Source organism: Trachemys scripta, chromosome 24 (genome assembly GCF_013100865.1).
Source record: "Trachemys scripta elegans isolate TJP31775 chromosome 24, CAS_Tse_1.0, whole genome shotgun sequence".
NCBI classification, from domain to species: Eukaryota; Metazoa; Chordata; order Testudines; family Emydidae; genus Trachemys; species Trachemys scripta.
Window position 1 is genome coordinate 2,146,763 of NC_048321.1, and position 7,451 is coordinate 2,154,213.

Genomic DNA, 7,451 nt, shown 5'->3' on the forward strand with positions numbered 1-7,451 from the left:
ACACACGTGTCCCATCATCTAGAGATACTCAAGTATCGCATGGGGGAAACTGAGGCACACCTCAGTATTCACAAAAAACAACAACATTCCCACTTCACCACACAGTGACACACCGAACAACCACCATGCCAACAGGCAGAGGAGCCCTACACACACACACACACACACACGCTGCCACACACACTGTGTCTGGAGGCTCTCCGCACACACCCTGACACACTCTTACTAACACACTAAAACCCAGTTCAGGTCTCTGGGTGCCCTGCCTGTCCAGCCAGTGTGTCCCCAGTGCTCGGCTGTGAGCGATGCCCCCGTGCTGCCTGTGGGACCCAATTCTACCCCATGGCGCAAGCCCCTCCCCCAGGCTGGCTGCCTCCCACTGGCCACCCCCAACTCAGGGTCACCCTGCATATGCCTCAGCCTCACACATCTCATGGCAGCAAGGGATCTGCTGGTGGCATTGATCCATGTGGGGTAGCTTGCCCAGCACTGGGATGCAGCCACCTCTGGGGCGGGGCAGCTGGAGAACAGCAGCACAACAACACTAACTCAGGGAACGAGAATGCCGTACATAATACAAACAACACTAAGGACTGGCCAGCCTGGCAGGCCCTGCTGCAACCCAGGAGTGCTGGTCTGAGCTGCCAGGGAAACACCTGCACCTGGGAAAGAGCCCGAGGGCGTCAGCGAGTGAATTAGCCTCTCGCTCAAAGTGGGTCAGACAGTACAGCACTGGGGCCAGCTCCGACTGCCAGGGGACAGTGCCCCTTACTGAGAGCCCTGCCCTGTTCACTGCAGCACAGCACCCCCTACTGAGCCCCACACCCCATTCCCTGCAGCACAGCACCCCACTGAGCCCCCTGCCCCACCCCCTGCATATCCCTGAGCCCCAGTCTGCTTCCCCCGGGAATAGACTGGAGGGGACAATCCCCGCTCCACCAGGACCAGACCAGAGGGGAAGATGTCCCCTCCGCTCTATTCCCGAGGGGACAGTTTCCCCGCACTCCCTCCAACCTCCTACCCCAGGGAATAGACTGGAGGGGACAATTCTCCCCCTACCCTGGGGAATAGACCGGAGGGGACGATCCTCCCCAGGCCCAGGCGATGGGGTTGGCCGGGAGTTGTTGGGACGTCTCAGTCTATTGTCTCTCACCCTTCAGTCCCTGAAGAGACTGTGGTTCAATGTGTCCTCACCAAAGGCCCCTGGGTCTATTTTCCCTCCCCAGAACCCCGGGGGGAGGGGGAGGGGTGCCCAGGGGCAATAGGAGCTGGACATGTCCCAGGCGCCTCGTCCAGTGCCCAGCTGGGAGTGAGCGGAGCCTGTGTTTGCTCTGCAATACAATCAACCCGTCGGTAAACACCTCCTGAGATTACTCGACCCTTATCAGCCTGGCACGGGTGGCACACACCGTGCTGGCACCGGCTCAGCCACACCCAGCTCCATGGGCACGGTGCCAAGGCACTTGGCTCTCTGCAGACACCACAGGAAGAGACCCAGCCAGGCCAGGCGTGGGAAAGGCCCAGTGGTTCATTTCCCATCCCTTGAGCCAGCCAGTCCCCTGTCATGGGGCTGGATGAGAGCCGGTGCCCCCTACAGGGGACAGGCCCCGGGCCTCTTTCCCTGTCCTCCAAGCCAGCCAGTCCCCTGCCATGGGGCTGGATCGGAGCTGACACCCCCAAGGGCTGAGTCTGTATGTTTCCCTCATGCCCTCCATCCCATTGGACCTCAAAGCACCCTCCAGCCCATGCTCACAGATGCAGCCACCTCTGGAGGAGGGGACATCCCCTCAAGTCCCCTGGCACCAGCTGTCCCCACCAGGTGCCACATGTCCAGCCCTGAGCTGGGAGCCCTGACACTCTTACACGTGGGGGAAGTGAGCATGGGGCTAGGGACACCAAGCCCCCCTCCCAAGAGCCAGGGCTGCCGCAGGGTTACTGGTCTCCACGGTCCCTGCCCAGGTCCAGTCAGGCCAGGGCCTGAGTGGGTCTGGGGACCTAACCAGCAGAGGCCTGTTTGCCATAGGCACCATTGCGGTGACACCCCCATCACCCTATGAGCAGGCCAAGCAGCTGCCACCCCCAGGCTCCAAGGAACAGGAATCAGCTCCTCACTGGGCTGACAGGAGTTGGTTGGCTCCGCACACCTGCCCCATGTGCCCCACCCACCCACCGCAGCAAAGTCGTGATCGCGGCTCAGGTGCTGAGTGGCTCAGGGCTCTTCCTGGGAGCACCAGCAGCCCACCAGCACTTCGGTTACAAGCGCAGCAACCTGCCCGGCTCCATACCGGCACCAACCTGCACCTGCTGCTCTGCACCTGACCCCCTGCTCCCCAGGCAGCCCCCCTGCCCAGCCACCCCACCCCCCACCCCCACTTCAATAGCAAGGAGCTTGTCCAGATGGGGGAGGCAGAATGGGGTGGGGCACAGGGGAACCTGTGGGGTGGGCTGAGCTGGGGGGGTTCAGGGGAGCTGCTGGGCAGGGTGGGGCAGGCAAGGGGGATCCTGTGGGGTGGGCTGACAGGGGGACAGCATATAGGGGGGGCATAGGGGAGCCTGTGGATAGCCAGTTTTTAATCCAATCAATGGGGCCCATGTTAATTTTGTACCTTTCTAGTTTTTTAATGTAACTCTCCTGCTGCACTGTGTGAAATGCCAGATCAGACCTTCAGCCCCGACAGGGCTTCCCCTGTCATTGCGACACGTCCGAGCACGTCTGCAGTTCAGCCCCGGACCCAGGCTGGGCAGGACAGGGCAGCGCAGCGCCAGTCTCTGGGAATGAGGGGCCAGCCGATAGGCACCCCTCCCCCCAAGCAGTGGGCCAAAAGCCTGGCAGTTAGCGTAACCAGAGGGGGGAGTTTGCATTACCCACTCCAACTCCCACATAATCCCCTGCCCATGGGCAGCACATGAACCACCAGTTCAGGTAGACTGGCCCCCACCCCTTCTGTCCAAGGCCCTGCCTTTCTCCCACCCCTTCTGTTTCCCCTTCCCCGCTACAGCCCAGACCTCCCCCCACTGTGGCCGTCAGGCTCCCTGCCCCAACCCTGGGCCATCCAATCGCTCCCAGCCCTGGAGTTCCAGGTGGCGTGAGGTGCGAGCACTGGCCCCAGCCACCCCGAGTCCCTGGCCGCAGGCCAGCCCACCCTAGCTCCAGCCCCAGCCCCAGCCCAGGCCACAGGGGAAGAGTGGGAAGCAGGATGGGGCCTGGGGTGGAGTGTGAGCAGGGTCATGCCTGGCAGTCTGGGTCTCCTGCCCCTGCGATACCCACTCCCCATGCCCTGCCCCTGCATTGTCCCCAAAGTCCAGTCTTGTTGGGCACATTTCTAGGCTCATCTTGTGAGCTGCCCAGCCTCACGCCACGTCCCTCACAGAAGGGGGACCCACAATAACACAAGAGCGCTGCATTCAAGATAATGGACTCCAAAGTGGCCATGGGGTGTAACTGCTGCTCCAGGAGCAACACACGGTGTGCAGCCCCCGAACTGCCCCTCCCACTCCAATCCCTCTCAAAAGGCCCCCGAAGGCAGTGGGGGTGGATCAGCCCAGCCCCTTGTTATTCTGTCCACCAGTCAGGCCCAGAGGTGCTGAAACCAGGGATGCTGCCGGGCTTGAAGTGGTTTCCATCATAGACAGGGTTTATAGTTTGGTTCAATGACTTCCCCTCCTCCCACCCCCCACTATACAACCTGTTCCAGCACCCCAATCAGGCCTGATTTCCAACGCATCAGTTTTGTTCCATTCACCCCTGATTCCATCCTGCAATGTGCCAGGCATGATCTTAAGGCAGTCCTTGGATCTGAGGGGCCAAGAGCCTTCTGGGCTCAGCTGACCCAGACTCTGTCTAACTCCTGCTGACTGTCACAGACAGCTACACGCATGGACTGAGCGCACCGGCCAATGCCTTGCTCAGATGATCAGACTGACACTGTCCTCCGCACCCACGGCCCTCCACAGACGTGCAAAGCAGCAAGATCCAGCTGGTACAATAGCAAAGTGCCTGGGGATGTGCTGGCCTGCCGTCATCGGGGCTTCTACTCTGGCTTGTCTGGTCCCACCAGGGCTGTGCCAGGTCATGCCCACACAATCTGCGTGTCTCACGCATGGTGCTGAGCAACAAGGCAGCACCCAGACTTCAGAGGCTGCGAGACAGCTGGAGTCACGCATTTCTCATGCAGTGGGGCAGCATCCTGAGCCTCCAGCTCCAGGCCCCTGCTATGGCCCTCGCACCCTCTGGGAAAGCCCCATCTGCCTGCGGCATCCGATCCTGCTACCACCACCACCGGAGAGTTCAGTCATGCTGGGACAGATTTTGCGGGAGAATGATGGTAACCTGCAGAGAGTCACAGCACAGGACAGCGTCTCACGCGCCCCATACAAGCTGCTCGTGTCCAATTGAAGCTGGCTTGGCAGGCATGGGAGAGGAACACAAAGCTCTACCCTCCACAAAATACCCCAGGAAAAGGTTTTAACCAGAGCTCATATTTCTGGCTGCTCTGCTCCCAGTATCCTCCCCCAGCCTCACCCTGAGAGAGCTAAGGCATACACTATGCCTGTCTTATAAAGGTCTCAGAGGGTCCTGTGAAGTGAGGTTCTTACCCACGAAAGCTTATGCTCCCAATACCTCTGTTAGTCTTAAAGGTGCCACAGGACCCTCTATTGCTTTTCACAGATTCAGACTAACATGACTACCCCTCTGATACTTATAAAGGTCTGGTTCCCCAATCAGTGAAAGGAAATGATACCACCTGACTTAGGCAGCCAATTACGTGCCCCAATCAGCAAATAAAGGCCCCTAACATTCTGAGCAAAGCAAATGTATTTATTCCAGCTACAAGGGCAGTTTTTCCCAGACCAAACCAGTCAGAGCAGTAGCCGGCTGTCTCTGGGCTCCGCACCGCCCCCTTGCATCCCCAGCCTGGCTCGCTCGCTCCGGGGCTGCAGGCGGCGTCGGCTGGTTGCCTGGCTCCCCGGGGAGGAGGAGGCTGCTCCCCCCCGCCCGCAGCTGCCCCGCTCGCTAAGCCGAGCCTCATTTGGTGCATGCTGCCCAGGCAGGGGTGGGCTCTGCTGGGAGGAGAAGGGGTTGAGGAGCAGCAGCCCCGTTGGCCCCCGGCCCCAGCAACTCCACGCGGCAGGGGAGACAAACACCTCCTGAACCGTCCTGGGTGAGCTCTTGCTCCTGGGCTGGTGATGCAGGATGCCGAGACCTTCCCTCAGAGTCAGTATTGAATCAGCGCCGAAGCATGATGCTCAGGGGGCACTGTGCCGCCATCTCTCAGAGGAAGCTTAAAACCAACGTCCTGACCATGTGTGATCACTAAAGAGTCCACTTCCTCACTGCTTAACCCTCCTGTCCTGGACAGTGTGGGTGATTGCATCCTGCTGACCCATCTTGCCCCTGCAGTTGTGACAGGAGGAGACATTTTTTCACTTTGTCACCTCTGTCACATCATTGTGGTGCAAATTGGCTGCCAAGTTCCACTCCAGAAGCAGCTGCATTTCAGGCTGGGATGAATGGTCTCTGTCTGTACAGATGTATTCTATAAAGCACAATGCATGAAGTGCATCGATGGCAAGTACTGGTGTCCTGCTGGCATGATAGTCAGGGCACCATGATACTGTGTTGCATTGTTTGCATCTTTAGTTGTGATGATGCCTCACTGCAGGACACTATTGTGTGTCCTGGGGCACAGTCATTATGTGACACCATCACAATGCACTACATTAACATGCAGCTCTTTAATGGCTCCTGCTCATGGGACATAGGACATTTACAACAGTAGAATCATAGGACTCGAAGGGACCTCAGGAGGTCTTCTAGTTCAGTCCCCTGCACTCGTGGCAGGACTAAGTATTATCTAGACCATCCCTGACAGGTGTTTGTCTAACCTTTATTAAAAATCTCCAGTGACGATGATTCCACAACCTCCCTGGGCAATTTATTCCAGTGCTTACCCACCCTGACAGTTAGGAACTTTTTCCTAATATCCAACCTAAACCTCACTTGCTGCAATTTAAGCCCATTGCTTCTTGTCCTATCCTCAGAGGTTAAGAAGAACAATTTTTCTCTCTCCTCCTTGTAACAACCTTTTATGTACTTGAAAACTGTTCTCATGTCCCCTCTCAGTCTTCTCTTTTCCTGAAGAAACAAACCCAATGTTTTCAATCTTCCCTTATAGCTCATGTTTTCTAGATCTTGAATCATTTTTGTTGCTCTTCTTTGGACTTTCTCTAATTTGTCCACATCCTTCCTGAAATGTGGTGCCCAGAACGGGACACAATACTCCATCTGAGGCCTAATCAGCCTATTACTGTCCTGAGACCTCCAGGTGAAGCGGCAATCCAACTGTATGGAAGCAGAAGACATGCGTTCAATTCCCTGCTCTGCCAGTGACCCCCTGGGTGACTTTGAACAAGTCACTTAGTCTGACTGTGCCTCTGTTCTCCATCTGTAGGTACGTCTACATTGGAGCTGGAGGCATCATGGAGGAGATATACTGGTGCTAGCTCAGCTCAAACTAGAGTGCTAAAAATAGAAGTGTAATGGCATGAGCACCAGGAGGGGCTAGTCACCTGAGTGCTTATCAAGGGTCTCAGGTGGGATCATACTCAGGATGGCTAGCTCCTTGCACCACTGTGGCTCCATTTCTATTTTTAGCACACTAGCTTGATCAGCGCTAGCACAGGTATGTCTACATAAGCCAGAAATTACACCTCCTTTTTCCAGTGTAAACATACCCCAAATCATGGGGATACTTCCTTTCGTCCACCCTCTGTAAACTCTTTGTACTCTATATGTACAGCTTCTAGCAGAAGTGGGGCCCTGACTTCACGTGAGGCTTCTAGGCCCTACTGGACTTGTTATTAATAATAATTAATATGCCACCAAGAAATAAGGGAACCATTGGCTGGAAACCAAGCATGCAGCACTACAGTAGGGACCTGTCACTTGGAAGTTAACACAGCTTCCAAGCTTTGTTTTCTCACATCAGGACATCCAAGGAGACCTCGACAGAACAGCACAAAAGCCACAATCTGGTGGGCAGAGATCCTGGTGGCTCTGAAGCCCAGCTGGTGCCAGCAGAGGAAGTGGAGAAGGAAGGAAAGGGGGGGGAGGAGGGGATGTTTTTTTCTCGTGGTCTCTCTTCAGCGACATCTTTTCTCCGTGAGCAGTGGCAGCCCGGGGAATGACTTTGCCACAGCCAAGCCGCCACTCTGCTCCGGGGGCGAGGGGTGACAATTATAAACTACTGTATTCTGTGATTTACTTTCTAGAATCTAAAGTATCATCTAAAGTTCTCCTGTGAAATGCCAGCTGTGCAAACCCTTCCGTGGCTGGATCATTCTTGTGTTTTTATTTTAAGTACAAATAAACATGTATAACGAATTTAAATGTAATTAGTAATTTGATATGTCGGGTGGCACCTTTTTTTATGTGTTCGCTCCCTCTGATG